This window comes from Stegostoma tigrinum, chromosome 26, assembly GCF_030684315.1.
Source record: "Stegostoma tigrinum isolate sSteTig4 chromosome 26, sSteTig4.hap1, whole genome shotgun sequence".
Taxonomy (NCBI): Eukaryota; Metazoa; Chordata; class Chondrichthyes; order Orectolobiformes; family Stegostomatidae; genus Stegostoma; species Stegostoma tigrinum.
In genome coordinates, this window is record NC_081379.1 from 42553755 (window position 1) to 42575846 (window position 22092).

Consider the following 22092-nt stretch of genomic DNA (forward strand, 5'->3'; position numbering starts at 1 on the left):
ATGCCCTATAGCTGCTTTTAACGTTGCTCCTTGTTGGTGTTGTCACTCTTGCGTTAACTGCCATGAGCTAAACTAAGACAATATTCGTAATTGCAACGTGTGATTGACCTCTGAGTTGTCGCTTCACCAGGTGCATGCGGGGATCCTGCTCTGACTCAGCCAGGTTCCGTCTCAACATCCCCGGGGAAGACTGTGAAGATTACCTGTACCGTGTCCGGAGGAAGCATCGGCAGCTACAGCACGAGCTGGTACTGGCAGAAACCCAGGAGTGCCCCGGTGTTGATTTGGGACGAGTACGATGAAACTGCTTCGGAAATTCCAGATCGATTTACAGGGTCTGTGGACTCATCGAATAACAAGATGCATTTAACCATCACCAACGTACAGCCGGAGGATGCCACCGATTACTACTGCGCTGTAGCAAGTAGCGGAATAGCTACATTCGGGAAAGGAACCAAACTGAACCTGGGCGGTAAGTAAATTTTTGGTCACCTGCGCACCAAGTGTCGCTTTGAGTTTGACATTTTTGTGGAAAATCACCGAATCCCAAAACACCGGCCCGAGTCTCGCCCAGGAATTGTATCCGGAGCCTCAAAGCCCCGGTTCAACCATTCAAAACACTAATTACAATTTTCGCTCGATGCCTTTTTCATTCGAGTGAAAACAGCGCCGCGATATAAGCGCCGTTCCAAGTGTGAGACTGCGAAGCCATCTCTAAGCAATGAAAATCGCTCAGTCCAAGATTCTCACATTAATCCCAAGGGCTAGCAGGAACTTTTTTTTTGCGTTGCTCTCAGCCAGTTTGATCAACGCTAATCCAAATTCTGCGTTAACGCAGTCACAGCCAGGATCTCTCAGAATACGGTCAGATTGTTGATCTGAGACTGGCAACTCTGCTGTGAGCTACACGCGCTGTTGTGACTGACTTTGGAACTTACTGTCATAACCAACTGTAGCGTTTTAGTTTCTAGATCACTAACTAGAAAAAGGACTGTTTTAATCTTCGGATTATGTACACCGTTTCACTCAGTGTTTGCAGCTGTACGGTATCGGCGCGAAAGGTTATTTACTTACAGAAGAAACGATAAAAATCCTGCTTTGAAATTGTTACAACGGGGTTACAATTTATAGTCAGCACTATGAGAATAATTCTGTTTAATCAGAAGCAAGAGAATAAACTGGTTGCTAAACGCTACATCGTATACAAGCTTGAAGGCAGTTGGGAACCGGTTGTTGGGACTGGGTAGGGGTGCAGGAGGGGAGTGTGCTGGTAGTGACCGGATGAGCGGAGATAGTGCCCAAAGAGAGAGAAAGACAGCTAGGCAGATAAAAGGGTGGATATTCATATGTCAAGGGGAAAGACAAACTCATAATGGGGACCATAAATAAGTGCAGATGGGTTGGCAGGACAGAAAGAAGCTCAAGGAACTCAGAGTTGGTGTAACACAACCTCGGGACAGGTCAGTGGCTGTCAATGCACACGCTAGAAGTGCTGCGCGTATGTTTCTGTGGCGTAACATACGCGAGACCGTGCACCGGTGGACAGCGTTGTGACAGCGAGCTGCTGTGGTTGGCGGCATTGTCTAAGGGATCGCTTTTGCCAGGTCATTGTGTTTGCATTTCGCCGACAGTGACTGATTATGCTTATTCAATATGGTTACAATGTTGGCAAACATTTCTTGGAAACTCATTCGCTTTGGTGAAATGGTTTTTTTAATCGCCGTGGATGTCTCCGATTTTTGTATTTCGAACGCGAGGGGAGAGCCCTCTGCGATTTTCCAGTGCTGTCGCCGACAAGGATGGGAGCGGAAAAAGGTGCAAACGAATAATAGAGCTGAGCCTTAGGAATAGTAGCTGTACAGAAATACAGATATCATCCTAAAAAGCCCACATCCACACCTAACCTCTACCACTAAAAATAAGCGAAGCACGCAAGAATCAAGATGACAGTGGGATTTATGGAATAAATGTTGCAAAATGTTGTCTTAGCAGCATTGGTTCCAGGTTTTATACCAAATTCTAATTTGCCGGTTTTTACCTTGTTTCTAATCCTCGGGTCCTGGGACACTGTGACAGGCCGCGTCAGAGCAGTATATTTGAACGGGCTGCTGAGATCCCGTCTTATTTTAAACAGGACTAAAAACTGGCGATGCAGAAAATCTGAAACAAAAACAGAGAGTTGTTGAAGAAACTCAGCAGGCCGTATCTGTAAAGAGAAAAACAGAATTGACATTTGGAGTTCAATGACTGCGAGGTTTACTCTGCTGTTTTTCTCCAACACTCTTATTGTCCAGTATTATATATTTTCCGTTTTAACATTTTCTCACGTTGAAGAATCTTCATTTTTTAACGTTACAGTTAGTAACAGTAAAACCATCTTCTCGGGTTATATCCTCCCTAGAGCTGCGGGTCTCAGTTTCTCCGATTTGAAAAAAAAGTAAAATATTAACTCCACTTTTAAGCCAATTTCATTTCTTTCTACATTACAGATCCACGGATTCCCACAGTTTTCCTCCTTCCGCCTTCATCAGTTCAAATTACAGAACAGAACAAGGCGACCCTGGTGTGTTTGGTGAGCGGTTTTAGTCCGGGCGCCGTAGACATTGAGTGGACAGTTGACGGCAGTGGCAGGGGTAATGGTGTTGAGACCAGTCGGATCCAGCAGGAGGCGGACAACACGTTCAGTGTAAGCAGTTATCTGACCCTGTCAACCTCAGAGTGGAACTCACATGAGCTTTACTCCTGTGGGGTTAAGCACGAGGCTCTAACAAATCCGCTTCAAAGAACTATTGCGAGATCCAAATGCATCTGATAGAAGATTATTGTGCATTTATTCCTCACCTTATTAGAGAAGCTTCTTGAAAACTAAGTTGCCGATTTGCTATTACTCGCTCAATTTTAAATGGAACATTTCAAACTGCCACAATTGTTCTGTTTTCCGTAGTTTGTCGCGTTTTCACCCTGAAAACATTAAAGTTTCCATGTAACGTTGCAAATATCGCTTTCTAATAAAATGTGTGTTCCATGATCTCTGATGTGGAAGTTATTACTTTTAGCCCGATGACCCTGAAGCCGCTTATAGCAACATTCTGAATGTGATGAAAAAGTCAAGTTTAATGATTTATGCTTTTTTGGGCACATCGCGTATGTTAGTTGGGATACAGAACTTGCATGCAAGCAGGAGGCGTTGTTTGAATCTAATATTTTAAGAAATTAATTTACGACATCCTCCGAGCTATACTTTCTGCGCTTGTTAATGTCAAATGCACATTGTTAATGTGCCAACGCATCTGGGTTTACAAATTCAGTGTAATCCTATACCTGCCTTTTTCTGTGAAACCAGGCTCTAATTCCGCAGTGCAGTTACTGACATTGCACGGCACTTGTCTTCCCGAAATAATCCAACATCTTTTGCCCTTGCTCATCGTTGTTATTTTGACATGAATGTTAAAATATTTTGCGAAACACAGCTGCAGATTTTGTGGGGCCTTTATCAGAAATCAACTTAATTAAGAACCGTGCTTTTAACATTCTACTTCAGAGTAATCGTGAACTCGTTGAGTATTTACTTACAATATATTGTCTTTCTTTGGACTGACTGAGCAAATCAATACATCACAAAATACAGAAATTTAACTTGCTAAAACGATCTGAAGTTTATTTTGAAAAAGTTTTATCGGTGATAACCTATAAAGAACATTTTGTCAGATTGAATGCAGATGCGCTCATTTATGGCACCAGACAACAAACAAGGGCCCGAGAAGAGATACACTTGGAACATCAAAAAAAGTTTGCGAAGTGGGTTAGTGCAGAGCTAGGAGATATAAATAAATCTTCGCTATCTACGGATACACAAAGAAAACTGTTAGCAATTGGATGGGAGGCCGGAGAAAGCAAGCAGGGAGGAAGGATTCGTTTCCTCGTCGCCTGGCTTGGGAAACTGGGCTCCGGAAGCATTCAATTCCAGCATAACCGCTTTTTAGTACACGTGGTAACGACTTGAGAGAAAGTGTAGCGAGATGTATATACGAGTTTGCAGATGGCACAACATTAATTGTGACATGACGTCCGGAATGAAATCCCGTAGACAACGTAAATATCCAAAATACTGACTGGAAAAGATCAGCAGTGACAAATGATGCGTCCACACAGAATAACATAAATGGAAACTTTACTCAATACTCAGACGGTCTGAACTGCGATTAGTGAATAAGTTTAGGTGTTCAAGTAAAAACACACTGAAAACTCGTGCACAGGTGTAATACGAAATGAAAACGGGAAGTATAATGTTGGTGTTTGTCACAAGATGATTGGAATTAAAATTATGAGGTAATATTTCTCAAGTACAGAGTCGAAGTCAGACAATATTTGCAACAGTACACTCAGTTTTTGGTACTTCACCTCCTGACGCCCCAAAACCTGTCCACCATCTACAAGGCACGAACAAGGCATGTGATAGAATACTTTCTACTTTCCTGCCCGATTTAAGCTCCAGCGCCTTGCATACCTAAAGAAAAAGCATCAACATAGCAATACCACCGTACAGGAATATGTTCATGCCATGCATGATGGGAAATGCGTGACTGACAGAGCTAAACAAAACCCCAACTATTTAAACAGATCTAAACTCTCTTAATCCCCGCATGTCTAATCCTGAATGATTGTCAACATCTAAACAACTAACTGGAGGCGAACACATCATAAATAGCCTCCTTCGCCAAGCCCACGTTGGAGTCTTGGAGTCAGTGACGGGCGTCCGAGGCCGAAAGAAGGGACGAGAAAAGGAGAAAAAAAATGAAAAAGAACTTACCGCTCCGCCGCCATTTTACCATTTGGCCGAAAGAGCTGAATATTGGAATGTCTATTGGCTTTGAGAACATTCCGACAACAGTATAGAACTATTTTTAACCAAAGTTGGCCTTACCCTAAGCCAGACTGTCCTTGTACAAATGGAACTCTGGAATTTAATGGACAATTTGTCCAACTATTCCTTGTACGCTAAAAGCAGGGCACATCCAACGCGAGCAATTAGATTCCATCATTGAACTCTTAGCCATTAGCAAAGTGATGGAATGTGCCATGGACAGAGCTGTCAAGAAACATTTTGTCAAGATGAACCAACTGACTGACATTCATTTTGCGTTCCACCAGCTCAACCCAGTACATAAAATCGTTTACAGGTTTTGTCCAAATGTGGACAGCAGAAATGAGGAGGATTGCGCTTGACGTTAAAGTATTATCTGACCAATTGAGGCAGTAAGAAACATAGCAAACCTGGAGTCAAGCAGAATCAGGGTAAAAGAATGTGCAAACAATATTAAATAACAAAGTCAACGGTTCGGATCCAAGATATAAGGTGTGCGCCTCCTGGGTAGCCGTAACTTTCTTGCCTCGCTCTGCCTCAGCACGCAATGACCTGTATGTCAGATAACAAGGTCTGGATGAACACAGCAGGTCAAGCAGCATCAGAGGAGCCGGAAGGCTGACGCTTCGGGTCTAGGCCCTTCTTCAAAAACGGTCTAGGCCCGAAGCGTCAGCTTTCCTGCTCTTCTGATGCTGCTTGGCCTGCTGTGTCCATCCAGCTCCATACCTTGTTATCTCAGATTCTCCAGCATCTGCAGTTCCTACTATCTCATGACCTGTATGTCCTTGTTTGCTGTGATCTGCCTGTACTGCTCACAGAACAAAAGCTCTTCATAGTACTTAGGTACATGTAACTACAATAAATTAAATTAAATCAAGTAGTTTAACTAATACATGTAAGAAGGAGCTCAAAAATACTCCCATGTGTTCCATATAGTTGTGACCTTTGTATACAGTTACACGCCCCTTTCAGCGTGGAAAATCGACCTATCACGAACCATCGTGCATGTCACATGCTCTAGCTGCCAATTAAATGCTTCAAGCTAGTTGTTTAGGAGCCAAGTACTTTCCAAAACGCAAACTTGTTACAGTTAAATGGAGGAGATTTTTAAAAACTGCGTGCTCCATAAAAACAGGAGAAAATTAACATGTTTTCCGAATAGTATTTCATGCTAGTTAAAATCCCTAACTTTGTAATTAGCTATTCCCAAAAAAACATGCAATGTTCTGATTAGCCAGAAGGTGCAAATCCGATCCCTGACTTCGGGTCTTAATCTGAGACTCGGCTCGGACTGCATTCTGATCCTTAACTAAAATATAATTGACTCGTACCGGCAGGATTTTGATTTATGACGTGAAACCATGTGGTGAGTCCTGCTATCTTTGGGACCCCTATCTACCCTAATTGCACCTTATCTTAAAAATATTACAGAATTTGGCCTTTTTCTTTATTGCTATCAGTTTATGAAAGAGGATATAATCATTCTTTCTGCTTTCCATTTCCTGGTCTTAGATATATGTCGCATATGGCATGCAGTGTCTCCTAAATAATTCTTCATACCACGGCTATTCTTCTTTTCATCCTCACTCTCCATTATACTAGTTTTTGTCTTTTATTTTATTTCTGCCTTCACAGGAAACATCTCCACTGGTTGGATTCATTCCTCGCATAAAGGAAGATAGTCGCAGTTGTTGGAGGTCAGTCATCTCAGCCATAGGACATCACTGCAGGAGTGCATCGGGATTATGTCCTAGGTCTACTCATTTTCGGCGACTTGATAAATGATCTACCCTCCAACATAAACTGTCAAAACTGTGATATCCTATGATGATCACACAATGTGCAGCACCACTCCATTCGATACTGAAACTGACTACATGCATATACAGTAAGATCCAGGTAACATTCCAATTTGATTTGATTCACAGCAAGTAACATTTGCATGACATGTATAACAGTCAATGTCTATCTCCATCAAGAAAGAAGCCAAACATTATTCTTTGACATTCAATGAAATTTCCATAGCTGTGTCTGCTGATATTAACAACCTGGGGCTATCATTGACCAGACAGGCTGTTGTTCTCACAGTATAAGTACGTTGGCAGTTGAAATATGGTGGCGGCTGGATATTCTATGAGAATAAAATATGTAAATTTTGCAGTGAGTACCGTGACTCCGCAGTGCTTGTGTACCGCTGCTAGGCATACGGCAGGAGCATGACGGACTACTCCCCACTTGCTGCATGACTGCATCACCAATAATACGCAGCGAGTTTCATACCACCCCAAAACAAAACAGTTCGCTTGAATAGCCAACCATCTAACATACTCAGCATTCACTCCCTTCACCGTCAACTCTCAGCAGCAGAAACGCGTGTCATCTAGAAGATGCAGTGCAAACAACAGGGCTCCTTAAAGAGCACTTTCCAAACCCGCCAACTCTACCACTTCCACTTTTTCAAAGTAAACTGTTAACGTACAGGCTAGGTTTGACAGTGATCTCATTTCCTTCCCTTCCATTGGTAACACAGTATGGTGACACAAAAATTTCCCTGCGTTCAGACACACCTGGAGAACTTGATCTCAGCACTGACTGAAAGATGGCTGTGGGCGGGGGGGGGGGGGGGGGGGAGGAAGTTTTGAAACACTTGTGCTCGAGTTGTGGAGATTATCCTACTGGGCAGATTAGGTATGTGTTCCCTAGCTTGTAGAAGACTGAGAAGTAATTTCTTTGAAACATAATAGATAGAGTATTGTTTCCCAGGCAGTTTAGGTGAGAAAGAGCAGGCATAATACCAGAACAAGCCTCTTAAGAATGAGATAAAGGGAAAAAATCGTTTCTTTATGAAATGTATTTTGGATATCTGTTTTCTGCCATGTAATAATGGGAACTGCAGATGCTGGAGAATCCAAGATAATAAAATGTGAGGCTGGATGAATACAGCAGGCCCAGCAGCATCTCAGGAGCACCTGTGCTCCTGAGATGCTGCTGGGCCTGCTGTATTCATCCAGCCTCACATTTTATTATCTTGTTTTCTGCCATGCCAGCTTTAGATGAACGATTAGTAATTGAGCATGTTGGAAGCAGGATAATTTTACATATTGAATGATTGATGGGAGTTAGAGTAAGATGCAAAATTGGAATTGCGGTGAGGAATATCGATGAGGTTATTCAAAAACCTGACGATTTAAGGGGACCGCTCCTGTTCATAGTAATTTTCGTGTCGCTCATTTTAATTTGATTGCAAATGAAAAAGACCGTTCTTCTGACAGGTGGTGGCGCTGTCGAGCAGCCTTAGCTCAACTGCAGTGTGTCTCAAAAATTCTGGCGTAATGTGACACTGACTAAAATGATCTGGAAATAAACTAAACGAAAATAAGCACGTATAACTCAAATACCTGCCGCATGCGATAAAATCAAGCCATTACTTGACCTCATTCTGACCTGCTTGACCTCATTCTCACCAATCTGCCAGTTGCAGAAGCGTTTGCCCATAACGGTATCCATAAGAGTGACCACCACACAGTCGTCGTGCAGACGAAGTCCCGCCTTCACGTTGAGGATGTGTTGTATGCCACAATCACCCTACTAAAGGTGAAAGACTTAGAACGGACCTATCAACTCAAGGCTGAGCATCCATGAGGCGCTGTGAGTCATCAACAGCAGCAGAATTGCACTCCAGCACAATCTGTAGCCTCGTCACCCAGCATATTCCCCAACCCTGGTTCAATGGAGAGTGCAGGAGGGCATGCCAGGGTCAGCACAAGGCATACTTGAAGATGAGGTATCAACTGGTGATGCCAACAAACAGGACTACTTGCGCGCCAGACCGCATAAGCAGCAAGTGATAGATCGAGCTAACAAATGGATAACCATCCACAACCAGCTCAGCTTTGCAGTCGTGCCACATCCTATCATGAGTGATTGTGGGCAATTAAACAACTCACTGGAGGAAGAGGCTCCGCAAATATTCCTGTTCTCAATGATGGAAGAGCCCTGCACATCAGTGCAAAAGATAAGGCGGACGCTTTTACAGCAATGTTCAGCCAGAAGTGCTGAGTGGATGATCCATCTCGACCTCATCCAGTGGTCCACATATTACAGATACCAGTCATCAGTTAATTCCGTTCACTCCACGTGATATCAAGAAACGGTTGGAGACAATGAACACTAAAAAGGCTACAGGACCTGACAAAATTCCGGCAACTGTACTGAAGACTTGTGCTCCAAAACTTGCCAGTCCCCAGCCAAGCTGTTCCAGTACAGTTACAGCACTGGTATCTAGCCAACAAGGTGTAAAATTGCCCAGGGATGCCCTGTACATACAAAGCAGGACAAATCCAATCCAGCCAATTACCACTCCAACAGTCTACTCTCAAACAACAGTAAAGTGATGGGAAGTGTCATCAACACTCTTTTCAAGTAGTAACTGCTCAACAATAACTTGATCAGTGATTCCCTGTTTGGGTTCTGCCGGGGCCATTCACCTCCTGACGTCATTACACCCTTGGACCAAACATGGATAAAAGATCTGACTTCCACAGTTGAGGTAAGAGTGACAGCCCTTGACATGAAGGCTGCAATCGACTGCATGCAGCATCAGGAAGCCTCGGCAAAACTTGAATCCTTGGGTATCAGGGGACAAACTCTTGGTGCTTGGAGTCATACTTGACAAAGAGGAAAATGGTTGTGGTTGGATGATGTCAATCATCTCAGCTCCAGGACATCTCTGGAAGTGTTCCTCAGGATAGTGTCCGAGGCCGAACCACCTTCAGCTGCTTCAACAATTATCTTCCCTCCACCATAAGGTCACAAGTGGAGATGTTCACTGATGATTGCACAATGTCCAACATCACTCCTCAGATACTGAAGCAGTCCATGTTCAAATGCAACATGACCTGGACAATATCAAGGCTTGAGCTTACAAGTGGTAAGTAACATTCGCACCACACAAATACCAGGCTAAGTCCATTGCCAATGAGAGATAATCCAACCACTGCTACTTAGCATTAAATGGTGTTACCATCAATGAGACTTCCATTATAAATATCCTGGGGGCTATCATAGACTAGAAACTCAACTGGACTCACACATAAAGACAGTGGCTACAAGTCCAGGTTAGAGATTAGGAATACTGTAGCGAGTAACTCACCTCCTGACTCCTCAATGTTTTGTCCGCCATTTTCAAAGCCCACGTCAGGAGTGTGATGGAATGCTCCTCACTTGCCTGGATGAGTGCAACCCCAACAATACTCAAGAAACTCGACACCTTCCACGACAAAGCACCCTGCTTGATTGGTGCCACATCCATTAGCATCCATTCCCTCCACCACCTGCCCTTCAGTAGCAGCAGTGCATACCATCTACAGGATGCACTGCAGAAATTCACCAAAGATCATCAGACAGTACCTTCCAAACCTATGACCACTTCCATCAAGATGGACAAAGGCAGCAGATATTTGGGAACACCACCATCTTCAATTTTTCCTCCAAGCTACTCACTATTCTGACTTGGAAATATATGGCCATTCCTTCACTGTCTCTGAGTCAGAATTCTGGAATTCCCTCCCTAACGGCATTGTGGGTCATCCCACAGCAGGTGGACTGCAGTGGTTCGAGAAGGCAGCTCACTAGTATCTTCGGAATGGCGAACAATAAATGTCGCCAGCTGGCAAGGCCTATTTTCCACAAAATGATTTTTCTGAAAAAAAACAAAAAAGTAGAATTCTACAGTTTCAGTCCTTTGCCAACATGTAAGAAACGAATCAGAATTGTTCTTTCCCCTTCTGTGGTGTAAATTATTTAATATGATTTAGATTAGCGTACAAGAGGGCTGATTGCAAAGCAGTGACTTGCTGCGAATCAAATTGCGAAACAAGATAAACAGGTACTTCAACAAATGCTTTAATTTTCTCACACTCCTATCGTGCTGTCTCGTGTTTTACTGTTAATGAATTCTGTTACTGCTGCAGAATGAACGCACTTGGCCCACGTGTTGTGAGTTCCAGTAAATTATTTGTTTGCACAAATTCCCGGTTTTGTCTGTAATTGTATTCGCTTTATTTATGTCTGCCCTCCAACCATCCAGTTCCAGCCAATGCGTGGTTTTCTTTCAATCTTGTCTTAGCCTGTTGTGTTTTAGAAAGAAGCAGGCGTTGTTAGCATTAACTCAATGATCACAGCTATTAGATACGCCAAGTCCTTGGATTCCAACCACGTCAGGTACAAGCGGCACATTTAAAATGCATATTCTGGAGACTTCTTTCAGAATGATTTGTAATCATTCCTGTACTAATTGCTCTATATTGTCACAAAACTGTAAAATGGTACGCACAAGTTATTGTCTAAACGAATAAAATGCAAAGGCAGCAAAATAACATTAAGAGAGATAATGGGAACTGCAGATGCTGGAGAATTCCAAGATAATAAAATGAGGCTGGATGAACACAGCAGGCCAAGCAGCATCTCAGGAGCACAAAAGCTGACGTTTCGGGCCTAGACCCTTCATCAGAGAGGGGGATGGGGAGAGGGAACTGGAATAAATAAGGAGAGAGGGGGAGGCGGACCGAAGATGGAGAAAAGAAGATAGGTGGAGAGAGTATAGGTGGGGAGGTAGGGAGGGGATAGGTCAGTCCAGGGAAGACGGACAGGTCAAGGAGGTGGGATGAGGTTAGTAGGTAGCTGGGGGTGCGGCTTGGGGTGGGAGGAAGGGATGGGTGAGAGGAAGAACCGGTTAGGGAGGCAGAGACGGTCTAGGCCCGAAACGTCAGCTTTTGTGCTCCTGAGATGCTGCTTGGCCTGCTGTGTTCATCCAGCCTCACATTTTATTATCTTAAAATAACATTAAGTATGTGTAGAATCTGCGCTAGACAATATGATTGTAATGTACACCCACTTAAAATTATGCTTAACATAAGAGTTGACGATTCGTGAAAAAGTAAGAGACCAAGAGTACAGATAAAGGATTTTGTTTTTGATTGTCAAGGCGTGTCAAGTGCAGTTCCCCTGGAGTCGGTGTTGGAGCCTCAGTTTAAAATGATTTGCACGTACCATTCTGTGTGGAAGTCAACAGGAATCAGTAACTTCTAAGGTGCAGAGAACTGTGTTGAACAGACTGATTAAATTGCAGAATAAGATGGCACAATCTAAGAACTAGAGCTAAACCATTTCGGATAAATACAAACTAAATGGCAAATTGCAAAATTGGGAATATTTGTGAAGCCTCCTTCAACTATGCAAAAGTCTGTCCGTTCAGCCTCTAAAACCAAGACCTATAGGATTCAAACTTCCTCACTCTTTTGCACGTCTAAAAATAAATTCGCGACTCATTTTCTACTCATCCAACTTGTTCTTCGCGAGGGCCACGTAACTACTCTACTGGTTATCGCCTTTAGCTTTATAATTTATTGCTAACTAAGGGCGTCTAAAAACCCTACCATAGTTTTATCTAACTGGTATTTCTTGTTGCACAGCATTTTTTACTTCGCCGCATTCAATTATCCTTGTTGTGCCATCTATGTTTTAACCAAATCTTTCGTCATATTTTGCTAGAATAGGTGGAATGAACAGTGCGCAGATGTCGTTGATTCCTGCGGTCCCGTTGGTCCGATGTCACGTGATTACAGATTTGCATAAATCATTCACATTCAGTGACTTTGCCAGGTTTGTAGACACTTAATGGGAGGTTTGGAAAGGTCTCAGATATACATTATTATATCAGGCACGAGAACGTTCATCCACAGCCTGGAGTTCTCTCTGTCTCCCCAATAAGAGATGCAAACCTCTATTGCTGCATTTTTACATTGATCTGTATTTTATAATGTTTGCGTCAGAGTTTAATGCCTTGAGTTATGAATAACTTTCGCAATGGAAAAGTGCAATTGAGCAAATGCTTCTTATTTCACTAGGCTCAAACGGGGACTTTGTCCTGACTCAGCCGGGATTCACCTCAACATTCCCGGCGGAAACAGCGAATATCACCTGCACCATGTCCGGGAGCAACATCGGCTGCTAATAAACCAGCTGGTACTGGCAGAAAGCCGGCAGCGCCCCAGTGTTGGTTTGGAGTGAGTACTCCGGAATTCCACTAGGTATTTCAAATCTATCCAGTGGGCCCGTGGATTCGTCAAGTAACAGGATGTACTTCACTATTACCAACGTGCAATCAGAGTAGCCGCTGATTATTTCTGTTGTGGATTACACTTTCGGGAGAGGAGCCAAGTTGGGCCTTCAGTAAGTAAATAATTGACATGGATGTGAATTTGCTCGCTGAGCTGGAAGGTTAGTTTTCAGACGTTTCATCGCCATCCTAGGTAACATCATCAGTGAGCCTCCGGTGAAGCGCTGGTGTTATGTCCCGCTTTCTATTTATCTGTTCAGATTTCCTTGGGTTGGTGATGTCACTAACCCAAGGAAACCTAAACAGATAAATAGAAAGCGGGACATAACACCAGCGCTTCATCGGAGGTTCACTGATGATGTTACCTAGAATAGTGATGAAACGTCTGAAAACTAACCTTCCAGCTCAGCGAGCAAATTCACATCCAGAAACTCAACCTGAGCTACAAATCTTCTCAAAACTCGCTGGATAATTGACAATCCGAAAATTGGAATTCGGGATTAACCAATGCTCCAGAGATAATGCGAACTGCAGATGCTGAAGAATCTGAGGTAACAAGGTGTAGAGCTGGATGAATACAGCAGGCCAAGCAGCATCAGAGGAGCAGGAAAGCTGACGTTTCGGGTCTGGACCGTCAGCTTTCCTGCTCCTCCGATGCTGCTTGGCCTGCTGTGTTCATCCAGCTCAACAACACCTTGTTAACCAATGTTGGATCTGTGATTATCTGTGTTTGGTCGAAAATCATTGAATCCAAAATCACTAGTGTCGAGTCATTCTCCGTGTTTACGCTACCATCTTCCTCATTCAAATCGTTGTATTTCCTCAGTGCAGCGACGCAGGTCAGAAACAATTTACAGGCACTTAACAAATTGACTCAGAGTAGATCAGGAGGACTTCCGTCAATTTCATTCATTCAGACCTTTGGAATCGGTGATATTTTGATGACATTCCATGCGACTGAGCATGTCCGAATCCTGCAGAGGACACACAGACAATGTATTAAGGTGAGATCAGTGCTACGAGGTTTTCATTGTGAGAAAACCTAAATGAATCCGGTTCTATTCGAACTTTATATCATTCTGTGCTGACAATGTTCGGAACTCCAAGCCGCTCCCGCGCAGGAAGCTGAAAACCAACATAATTGCTGACGGGGGTCAGTGTTTTGAGGCCAGTGTTTTACATCATGGATTGTTGGGTACCCATTGTGCGCAGCTGTTAAGAGTAGGATCAACAAAGCTACGGTGTGCTGAGCAAGGAAGCAGACATTTTTCTTTAAAACAGCGGGAAAGATAATGGGTCTGGTGGTTGAAAGGATACGATCGGCCTTCTTTTCAAACCGACGCAGTCTTTCAGATGTTATCATCTGTGGCCTTCATAACCCCACTCTAAAAGCTGAAAACATACTTGAAAATGCTTGCGCGATTCCACTGAAAGCAGCACAGCGATATCAGCGTCGTTCTGAATGCGGGAGGACAATGTAGCGTTTTGCTGCAACGCCGTCTCACTCTTCTCGAAGCAGTGAAAACCGCTCAGTCCAAGATTTTCTCTGTCTTACATTTCGCATTAATCTCCGATGACTCTAGTGAACATTTTGTTTTGCGCTGGGTTCAGCCAGTGATAATCACGTAGATCCAATTCTGCATAAGCGCAATCATGGCCAAATTGTTTTGTTAGCAAGTCAATGGACTATTTATTTCTGTCCATCCAATTGCTCGGGAGTGTCTCTGAATAGTTTTTTTTAAAATCGTTGCCCCTGTACCTGCGCTCTCTCAAGTGTTGCTCGCTGAGTAGTCTGTGTCAGTGAGCGCAGTAAAACATAAAATATCGATAGTCTAACAGTGTGTGTAATAATCATTATTTGGCTGCGCAGAATGATCGGGCTAATGTGCAAAATAAAACAGAAAGACTCCCTTTGTCTGACTTGTTCTTTATTTCAATGAGTCTCTAGTACATTTCTCAAGAGAATGTACTGTAAAATACTTCGCATTTTTACAATAATGGAAACAGATAGGTTAGAATATTATTGGATAGTCCCGCAGGTCTCCGACTATTTCAGTGTCAGCAAATTGAGCTAAACACCGAATCGTAGGGGTGCCGTGGCAATGGGAACTGGCGACACTTGTCTGATTACTCACATTTTCAACTTGCATTTAGAACATAGAACATAGAACATAGAACAGTACAGCACAGAACAGGCCCTTCAGCCCACAATGTTGTGCCGACCATTGATCCTCATGTATGCACCCTCAATTTCTTTTTCGTTGTAGATGTCAAAGTGAATCGTTCAGAATGCAGATAGATTATTCCTCTGAGGCGGGCAATTCTGGTGCTGGTAGGATGCGCTGATATGGCTGTCATTAAAACTCAATGCCAGAACAAAGTGTAGCGGTTCAGCGTCTACATCAACGATTAGAAAACGTATTTTCATCTTTGCCTCAGATTAAATAAACCATTTCACTCAGTGTTTATCTCTTCCCTAAGTCGGTGCTAAGGTATATTTAAAAATATAGGAAATAACGACATTCTTGCTGTGACTTTTACAACGGGCTGCATCATGAGAATAAATTTGTATAATGAGGAGAAAAAAATAAAGATGCGGCAGATGTTGTTGAAGTCCGTAACACGACCTCAGGCCACTCAATACCGTCAATGATAATAAATGGCTCAGCAGGAGTCTGTACCATCTGCAAGATGGACTGCAGGGACTCACCAACTTTCCATGGACATTATTTTCAAAACGCTCCACCAATACTATTTAAATGGACAATTCCACCACCTGCAAGATCCCCTCCAAGTCACTCACCATCCTGACTTGGAAATGTACCGCCTTTCCTTCACTGTCATTGGCTTAAAGTGTTAAAGTCATGGAATCTTCTTCCGTGTGTGTCGAACTACAGTACAAGAACTGCAGCGGTTCAACAGACAGCTCACCACCACTTTAAGACCACAAGACATAGGTGTGGAAGTAAGGCCATTCGGCCCATCGACTCCGCTCCGTCGTTTAATCATGGCTGATGGGCATTTCAACTCCACTCTCCCCGTAGCCCTTAATTACTTGCGAGATCAAGAATTTATCGATTTCTGCCTTGAAGACATTTAACGTCCCGGCCTCCGCTACGCTCCGTGGCAATGAATTCCACAAGCCCACCAGCCTCCGGCTGAAGAAATGTCTCCTGATTTCCGTTCTAAATTTACATCCTCTAATTCTAAGGCTGTGCCCACGGGTCCTAGTCTCCCCGCCTAACGGAAACAACTGCCCAGCGTCTACCCTTTCTAAGCCATACATTATCTTGTAAGTTTCTATTAGATATCCCCTCAACCTTCTAAACTCTAATGAGTGCAATCCCAGGATCCTTAGCCGTCACGTTAAACCTACCATTCCAGGGATCATCCGTGTGAATCTCCGCTGGATACGTTCCAGCGCCAGTATGTCCTTTCTGAGCTGTGGGGCCCAAAATTGGACACAGTATTCTAAATGGGGCCTAATTAGAGCTTTCTCAGCGGAAATTAGGAACGGCTAATAATTGCTGGTTAGCCAGCGACAGCACATTACTGACTCAGCACAAAGAGAAGTATTTCAGAAGAGCAGAGACCGCTGAAATGGAAAAAGAGCTGCAGATCAGTTGAACACAGTAAGGACCTCTAAACAGCCCTGCGATACTGAGCAGCTTATTTTAGAGAGACAGAGTCGACCAGTGTATGTTTGAATTTAATACTTGCAAATTAAAGTTAGATCGGGGATAACAATATCCAAAGTGGACTTAATCGGTTAATATGACAGAGGTTACTCTTTGGAAAATACTTTCTTTTCGAAACTGTATCTTTTGGTACTCTGGCACCACGGATATTTTTGATTCTCATACCTCAAATGCGTTAGGAGGGCCCTATGCAATTTGCCAGAGCATTCTCGATAACAGGCGGGCGGTATTAAGGGATGATCAATATGCCGAACTCTTAAGCAGTTGATTACTTCCATCAACAGAAGATACAGATGAAACCAACTCAGATTTTCAGAGAAATGTTTTAAAATCCTGCATCAAGCTTATCACTGACTCAATGAAGCATATATTTAGTACATAATCTTCTTTCTTTAGATTGACTGAAGTATACAACTTCTACACTAGAAGTAGATGAGAAATTTGAGACAGCTGTCTCAAGTGTGAAAAAATTGGTTAATACCTAATGAAACGTGCGAGGGTTTTGTGAGACTTTTACAGAGCTGTGTTCAGCGATGGCACCATGCAACAAAAATTATACTGAAGCACTGAAGGTGTGAAAAATTGTTGCAAGATAATTAGGAGAATTGAGGTTTCATAATTAAATAGATAGATGCACTATCTCCTTTCTGAAAAATAAAGGACTGAATAGTTTTAACAATGGACTCGAACATAATGAAAAACTGAAGCAGAGGACTCAAAAAATCAAATTCCGCTGTGGTTGATTCCAAAGCAAGGAGCTGTTAACAAAAAGGTGGCTACCCTTAATTGGTTCAAGCTTTACCTTCTCCAGAAGTATGAGTAATAACGTTTCTGAACAGGTGGATTACAAAAGGAGGTTAAAACAATAAAGCTAACCTATTCTCGCTCCCTACCTCCCCTCACTTTTGATGGTTCGTATTGTCCACAACAGACTCATAAATATTCAGTTGGCTACGCTGGTGTTCTACTTGTGTGCAATGACACAACCTACTGCTCAATGTTCACCCCCTCTCAGTCCCAGGCGTGTGGAGACCGCATGGTCAGTAGGTTAAAAGCGTTAGGCTGACCACGCTTGGGCTGCTGGTGGTACAGTGTTAGTGTCCCTACCTCTGAATTAGGAGAACCTGGGATCAAGTCCTACCTGCTCCAATGGTTTCTAGTCAGGAACTGGTTAGAAATATCTATTGAGCAAACCCAGTGGATGCCCTTTTTAAAATTAAGTATCGAAACGAATGGAAATTAATTCAAACTCAGTCAGCACCGTCATAGGGGTCAACGCAATTTCTGTCGAACTGTTTCAGCAAGTCCTGAATTAGTCTAGGATCTAAACTGTCACTTTTACTAACGTCTGAGGAGCCAATTCGAAGGATCCAATTACAAGCCGCGACGTGTAACAATTTGCATAAATAGGTGGGACTTGCCATGTAGATATTCTTAAAGACAGGTTGAGAAGTCGCCGTATCATTAAGATCAAGGATATTAGGTTCCATCAGTGGGGAAACATTTTGTCTTAACTTTGATTTCAAAAATCTACAAAATGAGGGAGTGGCTTCGTGTTCTCCTCGCCCTGCTAATTGGTTTGCAATGTACGTACGCCACTGTCAATCACTATTTTTTTAGTTCTCTTTGTATTGCTGTTCTTGGCATGATTCTGATGATTACAGTAATTGATGTGGTTGAAACTGAATTACATCATTCGACAGCGGTTTCGAGGACTGCCGTTTGACATTAACTTCTTATTTTGCCAGGTGCTGACGCTGAAACCGTGCTGTCCCAGCCAGGGTCCATCTCAAGCTTGTTGGGGAAAACGGTCACGATTACTTGTTCGGAGGCAGAGTAGCCAGCTACCGCACGGACTGGTACTGGCAGAAACGCGACAGCGCCCCCGCCTGTGTTTGGAAGGATTATGTTTCTAGCAGAGGCGCTGGGATTCCTGTTTGATTCACTGGGCCCAGGGACACGTCGAGTAACCTGATTCGTCTAACTATTTCCAATGTACAGGCCGAAGATGTCGCTATTATTGCGGCGCTTGGCATGCCACCTATGGTGGATTCACTTTCGGGAAAGGGACGAAACTGAGTGTGGGCGGTAAGTCCAACCTTTGCTGTTTAAGTCTTGGATTCTTGAATTTCGAGTCCAGAAGGTCTGAACGGATTTGGTTGCAAACACAAAAACTGCTATGGAATTTGCATTGACCATTCCTCCATTAGCTCTTGCTATTAAGATGGAAACGCGTTTCTACTTTGTTGGTTAAATGCTCCAGAAAATATCAAACCAAAATAACGATGTTAGTGATGCCAGCGTAAAATCTTCTGATCAATTATTTTCGACGGGGCTCGGATGCAATTGACTTCCTTCCTACTTAATTACAATTCCTTGCTGTTTTAAAACTTACTTCTAATGCATGTCAATCTGAATGAGATCCTGCTGAACATCATGTAGATATTTGCAGTCGACTTCCACGTCCTCCTGCTGTAATTATTGCTGCCTGAAAGACTTTATTTAGCGGAAGCTTTAACCAGACACGGCAGCATTAATATTCCAAATCAGGGAAAATTAAATGATACTTAAACTCAATGGATATGGAAAGTTATTGCCCGATTTTCAATGTTGTGATTCACTTTAAACATAAATTCGTAACTTCACCAGCAACTAATGAATAACAATAATATGTGGTGGTAAGCTTAAAAATAATATAACCTGCATATGATATGAATTTAATGCATTTTTGATATTGATATTATCAAAGATAAAGTGAGTATAGTGGTTTGCTGTAAACATCGGAAGTAAAAGACTGGAGTAGGCATTCTACCCCTCGAGCCAACTCTGCCATTCATTATGGTCAGAGCTGATCATCAAGTTCAATACCCAAATCTTGGTTCTCCCCATCCCGCCCCCACACACCCATACCCTTTGATCCCCCTGGCCACAAGATCTACATCTACCTCCTCGGAAACATGTACTGATGTGGCCTCATCATCTTCCGTGGTAATGAATTCCACAGGTTCGCCACTCTCAGTGAAGATATTTTGTTCGATTCGTTGCATAGTCTTCCTGAGCCAACGATTCTGTGATTAATTAATGAACAACCTCTCACTATACAGCACATGACTTGCACTATTAGATAGTAAAGTCATTGAAAATGCAAATAATTGATTTTGACTGTTTAAATCTAACTCGCAATCGATACTTACACGTTGTTTCCAACTTCCTCTCCAGATCCGCGGCCTCCATCTGTCTCCCTCCTTCCGCCTTCATCGGTTCAAATTACAGAAAAGAACAAGGCGATCCTGGTGTGTTTAGTCAGCGGCTTCATCCCGGGCGCTGTGGAGATTGAGTGAACGGTCGACGGCGGTGGCAGGGGAGATGCTGTTGAGACCAGTCGGAACCAGCAGGAGAAGGATAACACGTTCAGTGTGAGCAGTTATCTGACCCTGTCAGCCTCAAGTGTCAAAAGATCCAGTTGTGTGTGATGCAAGAATCGTACGTAAACTGCTATTGTACCATGAATAGACTTCAGTTGAACAGTATTCGAGCTTAAAGGTTGAAGGGTTTTTTTTATTTTAATTGCTGTTTTGGAAATTACCACAATGTGTGGTCAATTTGTATGTTTGACTCCACTGGGCGTGACTCTGTATTGGTCTCACCTCTATCATTGAGTATAATAAATTCATTCTCCCAATGTCTCAGTTGATGTTCTCATTTTCTTGCTTTACTTATCTTCGAACGTATGTCATTTTTACGTGTCAAAATTACGAAGTTCCATGTCTTATAATATTTTACCAAATTATACTAAGCTTTAGGTAAAAAGATATTCGATTGAGAAATCATTTGGTAACGGTGTAACTTGTCAAAAGCAAATTTGACTAAATTTCGCTTATATATTGACTGAATTGCAGTCAATCCAAGTGTAAGGTGTGTATGTATTCAGTGAGGGGCCCTAATCAATTGGCACGAACAGATTGTATTTGGAGTGCATGCTTTGAGAAGTAGTGACACTACAAGGGAAAATCTAGGAGTAACTTTTAAAACACAATGCAATGAAAAAAAATTACACACAAACACGCACACACGCAGGTCTATAACTCAGGGACGCAAAGATTCGGCGGTGGCCAGTCTTGGGACGAAAGGCAGCCCTTGAACAATGGATCTGGAATCGTCTGATGAGTAACAGGGGTAGAAAGTAGCTGATGAAAGGGACAAATAAAGAAATTGCTGGAGAAACTCAGCAGATCTGGCAGTATCGGTGGCAAGAAAGCAGAGTTAACGCTGCAAGCCCGGTGACTCTTCATCAGATCAGAGCTGAGCGGGATCTCTGTATGCCTAGTTTGGCTGTGGAGGGCTTAGTGTTCAGGTGAAAGGTCGGGGCTGAATTTTCCGAGAAGTCGTCCTGAGACATCACAATTCATTCAGATGCAGTCCCCTTTTGGAAGGAAGTCCCGCCTTAGAGCGAAGGCGCCTGATCTCTGTAGCTCTGGAGCTCAGGGACGCAAAGATCAAGCGGCGGCCAGTCTTGGGACGACAGGCAGCCCCTGAGAAGGAAAAGTGAAGGAGCCAGGACTCAGAGATGGAAGTGCGGTAATTGAAAAGTCCCGCGAGCCTGTGTTTTGATGGTCAATGTTGAGTGCCGAAGTGTGGACTGCTGTAATTTTGATTATTGCCAGGGGGGTCTCTAAAGTAGCCACTTACCCCGGCCCGCGCGGTCTGTCCGCCTGGCCTCGCCTCCCCTTGCTGCACGCAAAACTGCGGCGGAGGCGGAACACTAACTTGTAATGGACATTAATCAGTGACGAATGAATTTCAATAGATCTTAATTGTAAGACTTCCTGATATCATCCCCACCCATTGCTATACAGGATTCTGGGGTGGGAGGAAAAGCGTCAGAATGGCCCAATGCATCATTTTACGAAACCCCTTCAAATGCACAGATTGGTAGGAGAGATCCTAAAATCAATCCTGATAACGATATTTCCTCCAGCGCAGATGCTGCCAGATCAAGTGTTTTCAGCGAGTTACTTTGTTTTACGATCTTAGTTCAGCGAAATTGTATAAATCTGAAAGATGATGACAAAGATCCGTTTTAAGTCTGAGATAATGGAAACTGCAGATGCTGGAGAATCCAAGATAATAAAGTATGAAGCTGGATGAACACAGCAGGTCAAGCAGCATCTCAGGAGCACAAAAGCTGACGTTTCTGGCCTGGACCCTTCATCAGAGAGAGGGATGGGGAGAGGGAAATGGAATAAATGGGGAGAGAGGGGGAGGCGGATCGAAGATGGAGAGAAAAGAAGATAGGTGGAGAGGAGAGTATAGGTGGGGAGGTAGGGAGGGGATAGGTCAGTCCAGGGAAGACGGACAAGTCAGGGAGTTGGGATGAGGTTAGTAGATAGGAAATGGAGGTGCGGCTTGAG

The 22092-nt window shown here is 43.3% G+C and overlaps 1 pseudogene; it reads left to right on the top strand.

Moving 5' to 3' along the window:
* Positions 1-18212: 18212 nt before the first annotated feature.
* LOC125464320 (immunoglobulin lambda-1 light chain-like) lies at positions 18213-20235 on the top strand (annotated as a pseudogene).
* The last annotated feature ends 1857 nt before the right edge of the window (positions 20236-22092 follow it).